This window comes from Neofelis nebulosa, chromosome 17 (genome assembly GCF_028018385.1).
Source record: "Neofelis nebulosa isolate mNeoNeb1 chromosome 17, mNeoNeb1.pri, whole genome shotgun sequence".
NCBI classification, from domain to species: domain Eukaryota; kingdom Metazoa; phylum Chordata; class Mammalia; order Carnivora; family Felidae; genus Neofelis; species Neofelis nebulosa.
Window position 1 is genome coordinate 54036812 of NC_080798.1, and position 18734 is coordinate 54055545.

At 45.0% G+C, this 18734-nt stretch overlaps 1 long non-coding RNA gene across 1 annotated transcript in view; it reads right to left on the reverse strand.

Annotated features, from left to right (window-relative positions):
- LOC131499372 (uncharacterized) overlaps nucleotides 1-18734 on the reverse strand; it is an 800352-nt gene that overhangs the window by 221627 nt on the left and 559991 nt on the right. Inside the window, exon 9 of the long non-coding RNA XR_009255831.1 lies at nucleotides 35-130. This is a non-coding gene — a long non-coding RNA (uncharacterized LOC131499372). The remainder of the gene's footprint in view (nucleotides 1-34; nucleotides 131-18734) is intronic.

Here is an 18734-nt window from a genome sequence, read left to right on the forward strand (position 1 = left end):
GAACGAGCCAGGTGAGCTGGGGCACGTTGCTTACCTTTTCTATGCCTCTGTCAAATGGGGAAGATGGTGGCGAATTAAGCGCGGGTGCGAGAGTCAAATGTTAATATACTTAAAGTCCCTGGAACGGAGCCTGGAAAAAAATAAATGCTTAATTAATATGAGCTATTATGATGATCCATAAACAATGAATAGAATAGTTTTATGCACGTGTTTTTAAAAGTTGCTTAAATGGTGTCATAGCATTACACCTACACACACACGCACACACACACACTCCTTTTGCAACTTGCTCTTCTCACGAAGGCTCATTATGTTCAGGCATCCATTTTGATAAACATGATGCCTTCATTTTGGTTGCTGAGAGTGGTGTATCATTGTTTTAACTGACATTTCCTTGATTCCTTAGCCTAAAATTTATTTGGAATAAGTAAAGAGCCAAAGCAATCTCAAAGATGAGGAACGCTGAAAGGAGACATGCCTGATTACAATAATGATATTAGAACTTATTTAGGAGCTTAAACAGCACTGTGTGATGGAACTTTCTATAATCACAGAAACTCTGAACTTCCGCTATTCAAAATGGTAACCACCAGTCAGTCACATATGACTACTGAGCACTGGAAATGTGGTGAGTGTGACCAAGGAATTGACTGTTGACTGTGTGTTTTACGTTAATTTAAATTTAAATAGCCAAATGTGATAGTGACTCCCGGGTCACACAGCAAAGACTTAGAGCATGAAAACACTGTGATAAAGTAGGAGAGGCCACTTTATTGGGCGGACCAGTAGACCAAAGAAACAGAAAAGGGAGCCTAGAGTCAACACCAATGTTTGGTATGTGACCAAGAAAGTATTGTTAAGTGAAGAGGGAAATGACGGACATATTTTTTGCCAAATATTTGGCTTTCCTCTTCTTTGAAATTTCCTTTATTTTATCCTTTGGCTATTCCTTCCACCATGCATTGAGCTGCATATCTTTTATTTATTAATATGTCATAATTATTTATATATTTGGATGTACTATAAAAATCGTATTTCTCTTAGTCTGTGAATTTCTAAATTAACACTTGTTGACAAGTTTTACATTAAAAAAATTTCATTTAAGGATTGTGCTTCCTGTGTCTTGTTTGAGAAAGATTTTTCCACTCCAATGACCTAAAATTAGTCTCCCCTTTTTAAAATAGTGTGTTAAATTTTGCATCTCAAACTAAGATATTTAATCCAACTGAAATTCATTATTGGACATTGTGTGAAACAGAGATCTGAGTTAGTCTCCCTCCCTGTTTGGATGCCAATATTCTAGCGTTTTGTATTGAATGTGCCATGCTTTCCACCTGATTTAAAATGGGTTCTCAGCACTTTCATTTTCCCTATAAATTTTAGAATAATTTTGTCCATTTCCAGGATAAGCTCTTTAGATATTTTTATTCAAACTGTATTAAATGTATAGAATAACTTGAGGGAATTTCCATTGTTCCATATGGATTTTAGAGCTATTTTTTCAAAACCCCCAAAACTCCACAAATAATAATAAAAACCAATTAAATAAATTCCGTAAAATTGCAGGACACAAAATCAATTTGCAAAAATCAATTGTGTTTCCATACACTAATTACAAACTATCTGATAAGGAAATTAGGAAAACAACCCCCTTAATAATACTTAGGAATCAACTAAGGAAGTGAAAGACTTATACACTGAAAACTACAAAACGTTGATGAAAGAAGTTAAAACAGACATAAATGGAAAAGACAACCCTTGTTATGGATTCGACTTACTGATATTCAAGTATCTATACTACCGAAAGTGATCTACGGGTTCAACGCAACCCCTATCAAAATCCAATGGCATTTCTTACAGAAATAGACTGGATGACATTTTGAAGGAGGAACATAGGGCTCAGCATGTACCTGCAGAGAGGTGGCAGAAATGTGGCAGAGCTTCAAAGCACTGCCTATAAACACTACCCTATACCATGTCCCAAGTCAACTAGATGGAACCCAGTACAATTTCCCAATCCAGCAGCAGAGGTTATGTATGTATATAAAACAGAGGCACAATGAAGAAAACCCTCCCATGAACATCAAAGGAGCAGAAGGTGACTTCTGCACGGCTCAAGTCTTCTCGGGGCAGCTGGCTCTTAGTTGAGAGCTGGTGGAAAGGAATTCTGTCACCTGCCCCATCACATCTCATCGTGCTACCTATATGTGCTATGCGGATGACCTCCAGGGCTCAGGAGCACTGGCGCCCATGAAATAAATAGCAATTGTGCCCAAAACACCAACACCAACCCAGGCACGTGACCCCATTGCCAAAGACACCCAACATCCCGATGGGAGTTTTGGCAATGGCTCTAGCGGCACTCTAGAGAGGCCAGAGGAAGACACACTTGGAAGCAGAAAGCACCACTGCAAAGTGAAATAAGTCAGAGACAGAAAAATACTGTGAGGTCTCACTTAGATATGGAAATATCAAACTCAGAGACACAGTAGAAATATGGTTGCCAGGTGGCTGGGGGTGGGAGAAATGGGGACATGTTGGTCAAAGAACATAAACTTCCACTTACAAGGGGAGTAAATCCTGGGCATTTAATGGACAGCACGGTCACTACAGTTGACAGCTATCTGTGCTCACCAAGGATATTGTACTAACTCTCTGTGGCAAGCATTTCAAAACATGTGACTCTATCAAAATCACCATACCCCTTGAGCTTGCACGATGTTACCCATCAGTCATATCTCAATAAAGCTGGGGGGACAGAGGAGAAAAGCATGAAGCAAACAGGGAGAATGCTCAATCAGAGAACTTCCTCCAGCTTAGCGGCTCTCTTGGTACTTGAATACACTGTGGATTGTTTTGCTTGGTTTTGTTACTTGGCACCTACCCTTGATTCTGTACCTACTGTTCCTTCTAATGGAGCTCTTTTTTTTTTTTATTTGGTGAGCTCCCCGTAATCATCCACGAATTTTCTCAGCCCTCCACTCTTCCAGAAAGCTTTCTCTGACATCCCAGTCCATAATTTGAGGGAGGGGACTCTGTGTTCAAGACTCTAGAGACTTGTCCTGGACACTGGTCCTGAAATCGCATGCTTGTGGGTGTGTTTTCTTGTGTAGACCACGAATTCTTTGATGGGAGGGTTGTACCTGTCTTATCTGTCTCCCACACTTCTGGAATATAGTGAGTACTCGGCACACATGTGTTGAATGCCCCGAGAAAAGGACTGACTCCACGAGCTGAGAGCGATGTGTGGTTATGCCACTCAGCTTCTAGCCGGTGCAGGGTCCAGTTCCTTAGTTATATCCCAGGGCTCTCTGGGGCAGTAGGAAGTTGATTTCTCATAACCAGAAAAAAAAACAACAAAAAGCTTCCCTTCATGAAATAGGGACTAATTCCCTTCAGCAGCAGACACTAAAGAAGATCTCACTGGAGGTGGCATCTATTCTCTTTGAACCTGGCTGTAGTTGAGGGGGTATTATAGGCACCAGCCCTTCACATAAGCTCCTCCTAGATGGTGATACTGTCCTTCATCACAAGTTATGTGTGCCAAGAGTTAGGCACACATAACTTCTTCAGTCTAGAATGCCCCCGACTTTACACTCCACTAACGTCCATGCATGCACACGCACACACACACACACACACACACACACACGCACATGTGTACACAAAGTACATTCATGCTCACGTACAGGCCCACACACGTGCACACACATACATACTTGGCCTCTGTAAGGCCCTCTCCTTCAAATCTCTGTCACTTCTTGTGAAAGCCTTTGTCACTTTTGTCATAGTCTCTCGTGGAATGGTGCCCCTTTCATTCAGATTAGTCCAGTTTGGAATTCTATAGCCACTAAGGTGGTTACCTAATGCAAGTCTGTCTTTCCTTCTAGGCCATAAGGTCCATGGGGGCAAAGACCATCTTGGTTGGTTTTTCATCTCCTGGGCTCAGTAGGACATCTAAGTCTTTAAACACTATCAAACACATATTGAATATTAACAAATGTCTCTTTGTCCTTACTACATTGGAATAGCATCCTCCTATTCCTCCCTATATAATCAATAATGCATGAGCCTCAATGGTACAGACACTACCAGCCTCCATTACAGGCAGACGATGATGACGTGGTGGGGATACCGCTTCAGAATTTCCTCCTAAGCCAGGTTATAAGGCGCATAAGATCAGCCTCATTAATTTACTGTCACATCTCACTTCACACCTCAACTGGGAGTACTGAGCCTAGTCAACCACCTAGGTTTCCAGAATTGGCCAAATGCCCTTGAATCATGTCCAAAACAGAATCCGGTCCCTCAGATGACAGTGGCATGTGCATTGGCCCGAGGATCTCAGCAGATGGTCAGATTTGCTCATGGGGACTGTGACCCTCCTATCCCAGCCCCAGACTTCAGCACAGAGCCAGGTACTGCAAAAGGACATGGGCTCCTGGCCTCCCTTCTCCCTCTGACCCATCATCCCACTTAGGGTTGGGTCATGTGTGGCCAAAAGAACATGATCAGACCTGACTATGTACCAGTTCAAGCCAAGGGCTGGGTCATGTTTGACCAACGGAACGTGATCGGACATGACTATGTACCAGTTCAAGCCAAGGCAGTAAGAGGTTCTGCGTGTTTGTTCTCATCTTTCTTGATCTCCTGTCTTCTACAATGGGAAGAACATTCCCCAGGTGTTGTCCCTACAGCTTGGGTCTGAAACTCAGAGGCGTGTGGAGCCTCTGGCCAAAGCCAGCTAAGCCACAGCAGGAGCAGACCTGGCAGCAAGAAACAAAAAATACCTATGGCTGTAAGCCACTCAGATTTGGGAGTTTGTTCTTGACATCACTGCAGTTAAACTTCTGGCAGTGACCCCCATTTAGAATCATGAGTCTCATCCAGGTGTATTTTGAAGGGTGCAGTGCTCATTTAGATGGACGGGTTGTGATATTATTTACAAATCAGTCATACGGCTGAATACGTATATTTCTAACGTGGCTGTAGTAAACTCTTCACCTTGGCCAACAGCCGTAGCTAAATCTTGGGACCTTTCTGGAAAGCTGGTGGTTTATCATCTACACATCCACACATGTTGAGCTCAAACCAGTGAGTATCATGAATGTTGTTTTAGGGGGAAATATGAGGAACTTACCTCATAATATAAGGCTTTGGTCAGGTTTCTCATATCAGAGTAAAACACTCAGAATGAATTAAGTTTTACCCTCTAAAAGGCAATTACAAAAAGAAAAAAAAAATCCAAAGAAACCCTTTTAATGCCTATAATTTTCCTAGTACTTACATGTCCCATTAAGAAGAAAAATGACATTAAAATAATTTTAAAGGTTTTGGCTTAAGCCCATCGAAATACGGAAATTACCCTGCTTAGAATCAAGTTCTCATTATTTTGGCCCAGCCTACATTAAGGATGGACCCCTGTGGAGACGTGGTCAGGTGACTGGGTTCCAGCTGAGAATGGCCATGCTGAAATTAATATGGCGCCAACCTTCTCATAATGGGTCCTATGTGGCTCCTTGGCCTGGTTGTCTCTCAAGGGCCGTTGAGATGGAAATCTGCCAAGTTTCCTCCTGTAGCCAGTCTATTTGGGGTTTGTCCCTGTGTGGTTTCCCGATGCCCATTCTGGCCTTGTAAGATTTTTTTGTTCTTCTTTACATAAATGTATAGATTCCTAGCAAAGCTATATGCAGCTGCTCAATGTGAGGTTTTGGAATAACTCTTTCATCCTTCACTTCTCACTGTCTCCCATTTTTCTCCCTAGTTTTAGTCGGATTTAACCACTGTTAAGAGGTAGGCAATGGAATACAAACAGAAGAATGGATAAAGATGTGATATACACACACAATGGAATATTATCCAGCCATAAAAAGAAATGAAATCTTGCCATTTGTGACAACATGGATGGAACCTGAGGACATTGTGCTAAATGAAGTAAGTCAGACAAAGAAATATAAATATTGTATGATTTCACTTACATGTGGGATCGAAAAACAAAAAACAATTAAAAATGAGCTCATGGGTGCAGAGAACAGGTTGGTGGTTGCCAGAATTGGGGGGTGCAGGGTGGGTGAAATGGGTGAAGGGATCGATGAAAAGGTACGAACTTCCAGTTATAAAATGGATAAGCCACGGGGATGGAAAATACAGAGCAAGGACTATACTTGCTCTGGACTAATACTATCTGCATATTTGAAACTTGCTAACAGATCTTAGTTCTCATCATAAGAAAATAGTTTTGTAACTACATACGGTGAAGGATATTAACTGGATTTGTCGTGGTGATCATTGGGCAACATATACAATATCGAATCATCAGGTGGAACACCCGAAACAAATACGATGTTTTAGGTCAGTTATACCTCAATTAGAAGAATCGTGATTCAGGTACAAATAAAGAGCCATTGTGGGCACACCCACCAAGACATCAAAAGAAAAAAAGAGGGAGGTACATATTGGAATCTTTGGGTGGGCTATTACCTGGTAAAGTGATAAGATCTTTTAACCTGTTAAAGTAACAAGCTGTTGAGAGAGAAACCTGGTAATTCAGCTCCTGTGATTTCATTTACTCCATGGTGTCCCTCCTGTCATGCAGCCGTTTCACCTAGAAGGAGGTGCAGGAATAGGGCACCGACATGTTACTGGCCGCCTGTCAGGCAGCTGTCAAGTGGTAACGATTTTCAATCACTGCCAAGCAGGTTCTAGATTTGAACCAGTGACCTAGGAAGAAAGTCTCCATAGCCCATTACCAAATTATTCCCTGAGACCTTTGCTTCCCTGACTAACACCCTTTCCAATAAAACTCCATTTTTGTCACCGAATCTGTCAACATGCCTACAAATCCCTGAAGGGTGAAATTAATTTGAACTACAGAGCTGGACAAACAAGATCAAAAGTAAGTTCTTTGGAAACAGAAGCCAATATTTCAGACATCAATCCATTTGGAAAAATAGCTCTGGTTTCCCTCTTGGAGCTTGAGTGAGGTGTCTGGGTAATAAACAAAGACGTTGTTATACAGTGTACTACATGGCAAATCCTAACTCTTCCGAATTCTAAATTTTTATGGCTTCAAGTAGATGAATCCTGCATGCCCGTGGCCAAAACTCTTGGAGATTAAAAGCTGGACCCCTTTTTCACTTTTTTTTTTCTGTCAACCATGGGCCCACTGTCAGTAGCTGAAGCTTCCTGTGGTAGGAAATAGATTATCTCATATGTTTTTATCCCACTAACATTTGCACGCTTCAAACGTTGCTGGAAACCCAACATATTTTCTTAAACTTTGATAATATTTGTTGTGAAACAGCCCAGAGAATAACTAGATATTACGTGAGGCTAATCTGAGCACCTTCTTTTAACTTGAAGGCAGGGAGTTGTGGTAGAGAGTGAGGGAGTCTGTTTATTCTTGTCATGAGTTGATGATCGTGTCTGAACCCCTTTGACCTGGTCCCAATTCCTGGTGTTGATTTTATGAGGCTTTATATACACACAGAAGGTACATATGTGTTTATCTAGGCCTAAAAGGTATCCACGTTTTATCACAGAACATACTTCAGCCTTGCCTGGAGGTCAGAGAGGCAGTGAGGGGTGGATTTCAGAAAATAGACAGATATAAGCCCACAAAATACTACCTTGAAGTGTCAGAGTTAAAAAAAAAAATCTTTATGTGAGTTCTGTTCATCTATTAGACAAATCTGTATTTACCACCTGCTCTGTGGGGGAAGTGTGTTCTACAGTCAAAGGCCTGGGCTCAGATTTTGGCTTTCCTTTGCCAACTGTGTGACCACAGGCCGGTAACTGAGGCTTTCCGACTCCCCCTTTCCTCGGGTGTGAAGCATGAACCATAACACCTTTGACATGGGGTAGCTGAGCGGGTTAAATGAGGGGTATGATGGACCCGCTCTGGTAACTGCCACGGGACAGGCACGTAGTACCTGGCTATTGCTGTATCCTCAGTGCACCAATGTAATTACTACATTCACACTTCCCCAGGACACAGCCTTTTGAGTTACGGGAGACTCTGCAGGTGGCCAGTCAAGCTGAGGGATTTGAGCTGTAAATATTTCTGATTCTCTGCCTGAGGGCCTTCTCTGGACATTCAAGGGCACATCAGAAGTGCCAGGGAGTTAACACTCTGGGAACAGCCATGACAGATGGGAGTTACAGCATAACTACCCCCTGGATTCCTGGCTGGGTGTCTTCTACAGTCTCACAGACATCTGCAGTTGGACTGAGCCCCAACTGCCCACACCAGTAACCTCCCCACTCATGCACCCCTACCGTGGCCTTCTCACCTCCCCTTCGAATTTGCTGCCTTCCTTACCAGTGCCTTGACACCACTTCCCAAATAAACCATCTGCACTCGAGCTTTTATACCCAGCTCTACTTTCAGCTCTACCTAAAACACTTTAGGCAAGTCTCGAAATGACCCTCAAGCTTGCAACCTCGGGTCGCCTTACAGGAGTTAACTGGATCCCAAACAGCATTGACAGTTCAGACGGTCTGATCTTGTGCCTTCAGGTTTGGGCTCATGTTTGAAAGCACTTTGTTTCCTTCCCTAATAAATCTAATACATATGGCTTGTCCTGGCCACAGAGTTCTCTTCATGGGCAGCTATTCCAGAGAACGTGTCACTATCTTTATGAGGGGAACCTACCCTTGACACCCCAAAATCTACTTAACATACACAACCCATCAGACCATCTCCCACATACCCTCAAAACCTGGTGAAAATCCATCCAGGCATTCCACAGAGTGTAATGGCAGGCACTTAATTTATTAATAGGAACAAACTATCTAATGGAAACCCTCTTCTGTATACATAAAGCATATACAGAATACCAATGATTTTCCAAGTATTTTCCTCTTGCATACACCTAGGCAGAAGAAACAAAATAATGACCCAGAAAGAGAAAATGAATGGAGTTAATTAGGTGTATAATTTAAGATGAGTGAATTTAATGATGCATAAGTTAGAAATATGTGACAGACCAAGCCTGGCACTTTCTCTAATGTCATTGCTAAAGAAATGTATTCCAATGACCTCACAGTTTTTATTTGAAAATAATTATTGCTCTTTGCATGTATAATTGTGATCTGAGCAATTAGAACATAGATTCTCCCTTGGTCTCTCCTCTGGGCTCAGTAGTGTAACCGGGGAAACAGTCTTGACCAAAGTGATGTCCACAAATAGTGCACTGACATAGCACCTTGGTTTTAGTTCAGTTCTGCTTTGGAGGTCCAGACCTTGGTTTGCCTACCAACTCTGCCACAATGCAACCTGGACAAACCTGGAGGTGACCTCACCTACCTTAGCTCCTGTCCCTGTCAACAAAGAGGGAGACTGACTTCATAGGATAGTCCTGAGTTTCAATGAGATAAAGTGGATATAATCACTTTGTAAACTGTACACACTAGATAGAAGTCAGTTAATGTTTTTGTTATCTGAACAGATCTTTACAATTGTTCTGTAAGCTAGAGAGGGAGATTAGTGTTTCCTTTTCACAGAGGAGAAACTGGGAATTACAAAGTTTAACTTGATTTGGCCAGTAAATGGCAGAAGCCAGACTAGCACCTCTGGTCCCCCAGTTCTGAGATGAATCGTCTTTCTGCCACAGTGATTCGGGAGCTTTTCCAAACACTAGACCCAAGCTGAGGGTGGGGGTGGGAGATGTGAAAAAAATGCAGATTACCATTCTGTTCTCCCTACCCTAATCCCATCCCAAAGATACTGACTTAAAGGGTCTGAAATTGTTAAAAACTCTTCATTTTTAATAACACTTCAGATCATTCTTTTTTAAGCTTATTTATTTATTTTTAGAGAGAGAGAGAGTAAGAGAGCACTCAAGTGGGAGAAGGGCAGAGAGTGAGGGAGACAGAGAATCCCAAACAGGCTTCCTGTTGTCAGTGCAGAGCCCGACTTGGGGCTTGAACTCACCAACTGTGAGATCATGACCTGAGCCAAAACCAAGAGTTGAATGCCTTAGCTCACTGATCCACCCAGGTACTCCATATACTTCAGATCATTCTGGTGCAGCAAGTCCAGGGACCACATTTCCAGAGGACTCCGCTGTTACATGTTGTCTCTCAGGATTAAGTTCAGTAAGGACAACCCTTCGGATTAAAGGAATTTCCTATCTGCTGGTGTGAGGGAATTTGGGTAAGTTGTCATTACTTGCATTTTTAATAGGTATAAACCACTGTGCTAAATGTTTTATGTGCATTATCTAAATGGATCCTGACAAAACCCTTGTGTCCTGGAGTGCACAACTCAATGAGGTCAGTAGCATCACCCTTCCGGTTTTATTGTGAAACATCTCATCTCAGAGAGATTGGGTTTTCCAACAGTTCTCTATACAATAAATAGGAAAGGAAAGACTAGAAGTCAGGTACGTTTGACTTCAAATCCATGCAATTGGCCATTTTATGCCATAAGGAACAAATAAATAAACGAGGGGAAAGAATTCTGCACAAACTGAGTCTCTAATTCGGAGAAAGTTACACCATGGTTGAACAAATAGAGAGCAAGTTACGGCTGACTCTCCATGCAGTCTGTAAGCCTGGTTTATTCCAATAAGGAACCATTGCAGGGGCCTAGTTCCCAGGTATCAGATCTCAAGAGTGAGGTGGTGTATCACTTATCTATCTATTGCTGAATAACAAACTACCCCAAAGGTAGCAATTTAAGACAACAAACACGTATTATCTCATAGCAGGAATTTGAGAGCAGCTTGGCTGGGTGGTTTTAGTCCAAGATCTCTCCCGAGGCTGCAGTCAGCTATGGGCTGGGGCTGCAGTCATCCTGAAGTCTTGAAAAAGGCTGGAGAATCTGCTTCCAACACAGCCTATCACACAGGGGTTCAGAGGCCTCGGTTCCCCACCCGGAGGTGGCCTACACAGGGCTGCCTGGGTGTCCTCATGACATGGCGGCTGCCTTCCTCTACAGCAAGTTGCCCAATACAGAGATCAAACCAGTAACCACAGCGCCCTTTCTTGGCCCAGTCTCCGAACATGCTTACGATCACTTCTGATTCATTCTACTACGTACACGAATCACTAACTTAAGTTCATACGCATGGGAAGAGAACGAGGTTCTGCTTGAAAGGAGGAATATCTAGGCATCGGTGAACACATTTTCAAAACCACTAAAGGCGGGATAGACTGGGATAGCTTTATAATCTCCTCCTATCCTTCTGTGCCAAGTAGATTTTCTTGGAGACTATTTTCTCTCCTTGTATCCATCTGTCCATTCACCCATCCATCTATCTGCCCATTCACCCATCCATCCATCGACTGATTCATTCATCTGTCCATCCACCCATGTATATCCATGCAATGAACTCTATCTAAATTCCAGAAGGTATACCAAAAGAGTGGCCCTTTGTGGTTAGGAACTTATCATTATTGAGAAGGAGGGTGATTGTCACGGTTAAAAATCACATAAGACAATCTGTATTAAGTATTTTACACAAGGGATAGATTCAATGTACCGGGTTTGGTGACAATGAGATTTCTTTCAACTTGAAGAGTGGGAAGATTTCAAACATTTTGCCCTGTGTAAACCCCAAACACACTCCCTGACAAAGGCAAAAAAGTTAAGCTCGTTTTGTACGTAAAACTCTCAAAAGCTGGATAGAACATGATCTGCTTACTCTTCTCTCTGGGGTCTGTTACTAATTGGTGAAAAATTCTCTCTACCTTTGCAGACTAGAGACACGCTTGGGGGAGAACATCCTGCCTGAGCTGTGAAACATTTTGGGCCCTGAGAATTCACCAGCAAGCCCCTGTTGGATGTTACCTTTGCGACCTCTGTGCCTTGGGGACTTCGGGGGGATTCTCACTGGTGAAAGAGACTAGGCGTACCAAAATAGGGAACTTCGGAAGCCTCACAACCAGAGCATTTCTTTGCGCTGTTTTGTCACGTACTCCTTTTGTGAAAAAAAGTTAAGAGTCTGTCCAGCCCATTAGTGGAGGATCCATCCCCTTATGTCTCTCTAAGATATGACAATGGGGATCACATGGAATGGGATTTGACAAATGCAAGACACAGCTCGGGTCCCATGTTGTAATGGAGGTCAAACTCCACCTCCAGACACAAGACCACTTCCTCTCTCTGCTGAGCCACTCACTTCTTTCTCAAACCACAACACAGAACTTAGTGCACCTGGCTGTCTTCAGCATGATCGCAATTTGTTATAGGTCTGTCTGTCTCTTCCAGGCTACAGGCGTCTCGAGGCCAGGGCTGAGTATGACGTCACTCTGTCCTATGTTCATTGGTTTACAGAACTAGTCTGGTTTAGCCCAGGGTAAGCGGCATAGGCATGCACAATGTCCCAGGAGGCAGAACCAGTTAAAGGGGAGAGAGGGAGAGAGAGGGAGACAGAGGGAGAGAGAGAGAGGGAGGGAGAGAGAGAGGGAGAGGGAGGGAGAGGGAGAGAGAGAAAGGGAGAGAGAGAGAGGGAAAGGGAGGGAGAGAGAGGGAGAGAGAGGGAGAGAGAGGGAGAGAGAGGGAGAGGGAGGGAGAGAGGGAGAGGGAGGTAGAGAGAGGGCGAGAGAGAGAGAGAGGGAGAGGGAGAGAAGAGAGAGGGAGAGAGAGAGAGGAGAGAGGGAGGTGGGGAGAGAGAGGGAGAGGGAGGGAGACAGAGGGAGAGGGATGGAGAGAGATGAGACGGAGAGAGGGAGAAGGGAAGAGAGGGAGGGAGAGAGGGAAAGAGAGGGAGAGGGAGGGAAAGAGAGAGAGGGAGAGAGGGAAAGGGAGGGAGAGAGGGAGAGGAGTGGGGGGAGAGAGGGAGAGGGAGGGAGACAAAGGGAGAGGGACAGAGAGAGACGAGATGGAGAGAGGGAGAAGGGAAGAGAGGGAGGAAGGAAAAGACATAATTCTTTATACTCTTGGTACCTTCTAGTAGGACTCTTACTAATATGGCTCTCTCATCATCTGTTTATTTCCTCATCACACCCTATACATCTGTCACCATAAACGGTTCCTCATGTGTTGGCCACCTGACCCAACAGATTATCCAAGGCCATTTGCTGAATGACTGATTCAGTGGCAAGTGACTACACGAATGAGGTAGCTCTAAAATTTTCCTTCATGGTAGAATCGGACCCTTCTTGTGAGGTCTAAGAGTCTGGCCTAGAAGTAGGGTCCGAGCCGGGTGCCGAGGAAAGACTTGTTCAACCTTTGACCAGCTGTTGCGTGAGGTTGTGGCAAAGTCAGCTCCATGATCAAACGGATCTTAGAGTCTGCAGGGGAAGGGGGACACTGGCAGGTACCAAATAATTACCCAGGTGAATTTATAGTTATAGACAAAGGCACTAAGAGAAAAGAGCTCAGGCTCTTTGTCACGTGTGCATATAACCCAGTGGCTAGCAAGGGTGCTGTGCAGAAGGCAGGAGGTGGGGAGGCGGGAGACAGAACAGCATCCGGGCGGAGAGAAAGGCATGTGCAAAGGCCCAGAGCATGAGGGGCATGGCACATCTGCGGAACTAAGACAAGCGGATCAGCTGGGGCACGGAGAAGCGAGGGAGCTCGGCTAGAGGGCCAGCACCTGGAGCGTGTCTGAGTCAAATGTGAGGAGCTTGTCCTCCTCCGAAAAGGTAATCAGAGATTATAAAGCACTAGATCTCCAACGTAGCATAGGAGACAGAAACCTAAGTTTTTATTAAAAAAATTTTTTTAATGTTTATCCAGTTTTGAGAGACAGAGAAAGACAAAGCATGAGCAGGGGAGGGGCAGAGAGAAAGGGAGACACAGAATCCGAAGCAGGCTCCAGGCTCTGAGCTGTCAGCACAGAGCCTGACGCGGGGCTCGAACTCAGGAACTGTGAGATTATGACCGAGCCGAAGTCAGACGCTCAACCGACTGAGCCACTCAGGTGCCGCGAACGCTATAAGCTTTTAATCAGAGTAAAGTATGTTATGGCAGGAGCACCTCGGTGGCTCAGTCGGTTGAACGTCCTACTTCGGTTCCGGTCACAATCTTGCAGTTCACGGGTTCGAGCCCTGCATCAGGCTCTGGGCTGACAGTTCAGAGCCTGGAGCCTGCTTTGGATTCCGTGTCTCCCTCTCTCTCAGTCCCTCCCCTGCTCTGTCCCTCAAAAAAATAAATAAATAAACATTAAAAAATTTTTTCTTTAAGTATGTGATCGCAGAAGAATTGCCTGGTGACAGGAAAGGGCACAGCAGGGGTCTTAGCCACTCAATCCACGTGATGTCACCGCGGGCAAAGTGTCACTAACCTCTTACACTTTCATGAAGGTCCCGGAGTGCTGTGCCTATTATTTCATGGTCGCATCCCTGACGGCTTCCTCTCCCACAACCGTGTGGAAGAAAGCCCTCCTGTTTTCTAGAAGGGTTTTTTGTCCTCACCTGCAGCTTCTAAGTTTGTCTGGTCTGGCATCCCATCTCTTGACTCAGCCATGCCTCTAACAGTTCCGGTTTGCACATTCCCAGCTTCGGCGAAAGCAGAAGGGCCTAGACTGAAGCATCTGGCTTGCAGAGGGTACAGACAGTCACAGGAGAACTTTAGAAGTTCTTGGTTCGAGGGGCATCTCAGCTAGAAACGCTATCAACCTCCGGAAAGTTGAGCTTAAAAAAAAAATCTGTTTGTTTGTATATGGGCTGATTTGTTTTTCTTTTATGTAAATAAATGTGTCTGTGCTGTGCCATAACCCTCTGAGCAAAGGTTGCAAGTCAGGAAGATTTGGAGCTTGTAACATTGAATTCTTTAAAACTAAAATAATAAAAGTAGCAATCATAATAAAGAATTGGCTGCCAGTTCCCCCACAGCAGGGCTGTCTCCCCACTTACGAGCGGTTACATTTTGATTTTCCAAGCTTGCTGAAAATGGGTCTGAATCGGACTCGATTTCCCATCATAATTGCTTTCTGCGTGAAGAGGTCTTTTCCAGAACTGTCTGCTGCTGTTTTAATGGGAAGCCTGTCTATTTGTATGTTAATAGTTTCCTCTGTGTTATTGGGTTTGTCGACGGAAAAGCTCAAATCAGATGCTTCACTATTTTCAAGGTTTACTATTAATCTCTGGATTTTTGGGCTAACACGAAGCCATTTCAGCCCCCTCTGTTCTAAGTCCTCCTGATGAAAGCGTGACGACGGAGGAGTGACGATCACAACATGCTTCCTGACACGAAGCACAGTCGTACCAATAGGCCCTCGACGGGCCGGCCCCGGGGAACCCTGGTGCCCGTGCAGCCCCACAGGTGAGTGGGGCTAGTGACAGCTGGGTGGCCCGTGCTCATGTCTTCTGGCTTGGCTGAGTAAGGTCACCTGTACCAGGTGAAAGAACACTGTAGCCATGCCACGGCGGTGATGAGTCCCCGGGGAGAAACCAGGACCTCAGGGCTCGAGAGGAACAGGCCGGCCTTTGAATTCAGACTCTGCAGGTGAGTGGCTCTCTAATACACCGCCAGCCACAGCCTCTTGAATTTGCAAGTTCCTCACCGTTAAAAAAAGAAACAGGAGCCCCGGTTCGAAAAGATATGTCCAGCCCTATGTTATTTACAATAGCCAAGATTGTACAATAGCCAAGAGCAGCGTTATTTACAATAGCCAAAATACGGAAAACAACGCAAGTGTCCATCGGTAGATGAATGGATAAAGACGACAGGGTATGCGTCCCCAATGGAATATTACTCAGCCATAAAGAAGAATGACGTCTTGCCATTTGGGACGACACGGGGGACAGAGAGGGTATTCTGCTGAGTGAAGCGAGTCAGACAGAGAAAGACAAATACCATATGACTTTGCTTATATGTGGAATCTAACCAAACAAAACAAACGGAAAGTGGAAAGAGACCCATAAATCCAGAAAACAAACTGATGACTGCCAGAGGGAAGGTGGGTACGGGGATGGGCGAAACGGGAGAGGGACAGTGGGAGGTACAGGCTTCCTGGTACGGAATGAATAAGTCACGGGGATGAAAGGGACAGCGTGGGGAATATAGTCGATGGTACGGTAATCGTGTGGCATGGGGACAGATGGTACCTACACTTGGGGTGAGCACAGCATAACGTATACAGTTGTAGAATCACTGTGTCGTGCCCCTGAAGTGTATACAACATTGCGTGTCGACTATAACAAACAAAAAAAGTTTTTAAAAAAGTCATGAAAACGGGGGGGGGGCAGTCATGAACAGGAGCAGCATTCGCTTGTATTATTTATCCTGCTGATCGTGATGTCTAATTGCATAGCGTCCATGAAAACACCTGACGCCTGGCTATCAGTAGCCCTCTGAGACACGATTGTTCAAACTCAGAATGCAGAATCTGCTCTTTGTAATTCACTCATCCATCGTTTGGTCCATAAGGACAGGGATTTTAATCTCTCTTGCTTCTCCGCAGTGCATAGGATACTCGTGTGCGCACAGTAGGTGCTTAATAAGTAATTCTAGACAAGACGACCAAATGGGGCTCAGTCATCACATACTTACGGTGCACCTGCTCTACCCCAGTACTTAGGCCAAGCACCAGGACCCTAGGAATGAAAATATGTTGGTCTTGTTCCTGAGAGCTCTTGACCGTTGAGGGGGTGGTCAGTGGAGGTCACAGAGAACAGAGATATAAATACATAGTTACAACAACGTGCACTTTCTTAAGAGTATGGCCTAGGAAGTGGCTGAATCAGAATCGCCCAGAGCATGTGTTAAAGATACAGATCTCTCCGTGGCAGGAGACTGACGGAATCAAAATGGCTGGGGGACGGGCCCTGGGAAACTCATTTTTTTACCAGAATCCCAGAAGACCCTAACTTGCCCTTTTGTTAGGAAACTCAGCAGATGTGCATCTTGAGGACGGTGTTTGAGTTATTGCAAAGTTTTGTGACAGCTACAGTCGGGGCCAAGGGGACTCAGGGAAGCCCACTTAGGGAGGTGACTTTGGAACTCTGGTTTGAGAGGTCAGTAAGGAAGAGATGGCCGATCAAAGAAGGGTCTGAGGACGCCCTGTCAGAGGGGAGGGCACAGACCGGTCCCCACTGTTCCCGAAACAGCCAACAGAGGAGGTCTGGAAGAGAAGGCGAGACAAGTCAGTCCAAGGAATTCGGACTTTATAAAAAGCAAATTTTGCAAGCAGATGACAGAACATGACATTAATTTCAGGGGTACGACGTCTTGATTCACCATCTGTATACCCTGCAAAACGATCACCATCAGCCTAGCTGACATCCACCGTCACAGGTATCAACTTTTTGTTTTTCTCTTGGGACAAGAACTTTTAAGACCTGCTCTCTCAGCAACTTTCAAATGTGCAATGCAGTATTATTCGGATTTGTATTTTTTTTTTAATAAAGAACAATCCTGTCGATTAATTCAAACATAATTAAAACACTGAATTGACAGAAATTGCAGACAGACGCAGGACTGAGTGTGTTTTGGCAAATGAACCAAGGAGCAAAGAAGGATCCTTTAATAGGACCCACGAGCCTGAAAGTTGCCGGGAAATAAAGGGAAATGGCAGTTGGAGACGATCTATAAATCAACACGAGCAGGAGAATGACCCAGAAGCAGGGAACGGACCGTGAGTTCATTCTGCTAAGCGAAATGAACGTTTTGGTTTTTTTTTTTCTTTTTTAAAGTACTGTTTGCCTGTTTAGATTCCTTTCGTGTCATACCGCCTCTGAATCCAACTGCTTGTCCGGCTCTCCATATTTTTTCTGGATAAAAACCAGGGCACGAGGTGTGTCGGGCCCATGCTCAGGGTGGGGTGGCCTGGGAAAGGCAGGATTTGGGGAGGAGGGGGTGGGCCTTGGAGTCCGGGATTTGCCAGTCATAACCCTGTGACTTTGCCCATGTTCTAGACCCTCCCAAAGTCTTAGTTTCATCATGTACTAATGATGTAAATATTAGGTGTGGATAGTAATAACTATTTCCCAGGGCCATTTCAAGGGCTGACTGGTATAAGGAAAAAAAAAAAAATCCAGGCATGCAGGGGGGAGGGGCTTGGGGAAGGATGGAGAATCACGGGAAACGGTGGCAGTGATACAATCATTATAAAGATAGCATTTCTTTATTCCCTGGGGAGCTGAGCCTGGAATCTTCCCAATCACATTTTTGCTTAGAAGAGTTTGGCTGGGAAATAACCGAAACTGGGAGGTTCCCCTCCCAAAACTTGTGTGCAGAGGGCACCCGATTTGCTCGGGGCACAGCAGGCAGGGCAAAGGCGCCTTGCTCTGGTGACTCAGCTCACATATCTCCATGGGGTGACCGGTGCCGCCTCCTCCAGGACCCGAGCTGGCTGTCCCGGCTTCTGCCCTTACTGAGAAGGTGGCAGGAGGGGCCGGCCTGGCCCTAGAAGGCCCTTCACTGAGTGACAGCTGGAGCGCCTCGTCTGAGTCACTGCTCAGGGCGGGGCACATTGCTGGGGCATGGGTGTTCCAGGGGAAGGTGGGCCTGTCGTGACAGAGCCCCCAGACTCAGTGCTGAGTCACCCCCTGAGTGTCCTCAGCCCCCACTCCCTGCCTCTCTTCCCTTCTGGACCTGACCGGGCCCATTCTGGGAAGGTATTAGGCAATGGATCGCCTAGAGACCCCGGTGCATCTACAGCCCAGGAAGAGTTAAATAATTATCCCAGGAGTCAAGCAATTGCTTGGCTCAGAGAACCAATAATACTTAAGTGTTTGCTGTATACGAGACCTTGAATGGGGTTGGAATAGGAGGTGGAGGATGACAGAGAGCGTGGCCAACTCGCTCCTGTGTGCCCGGGGCTGCACCTGGTTTTAAACGG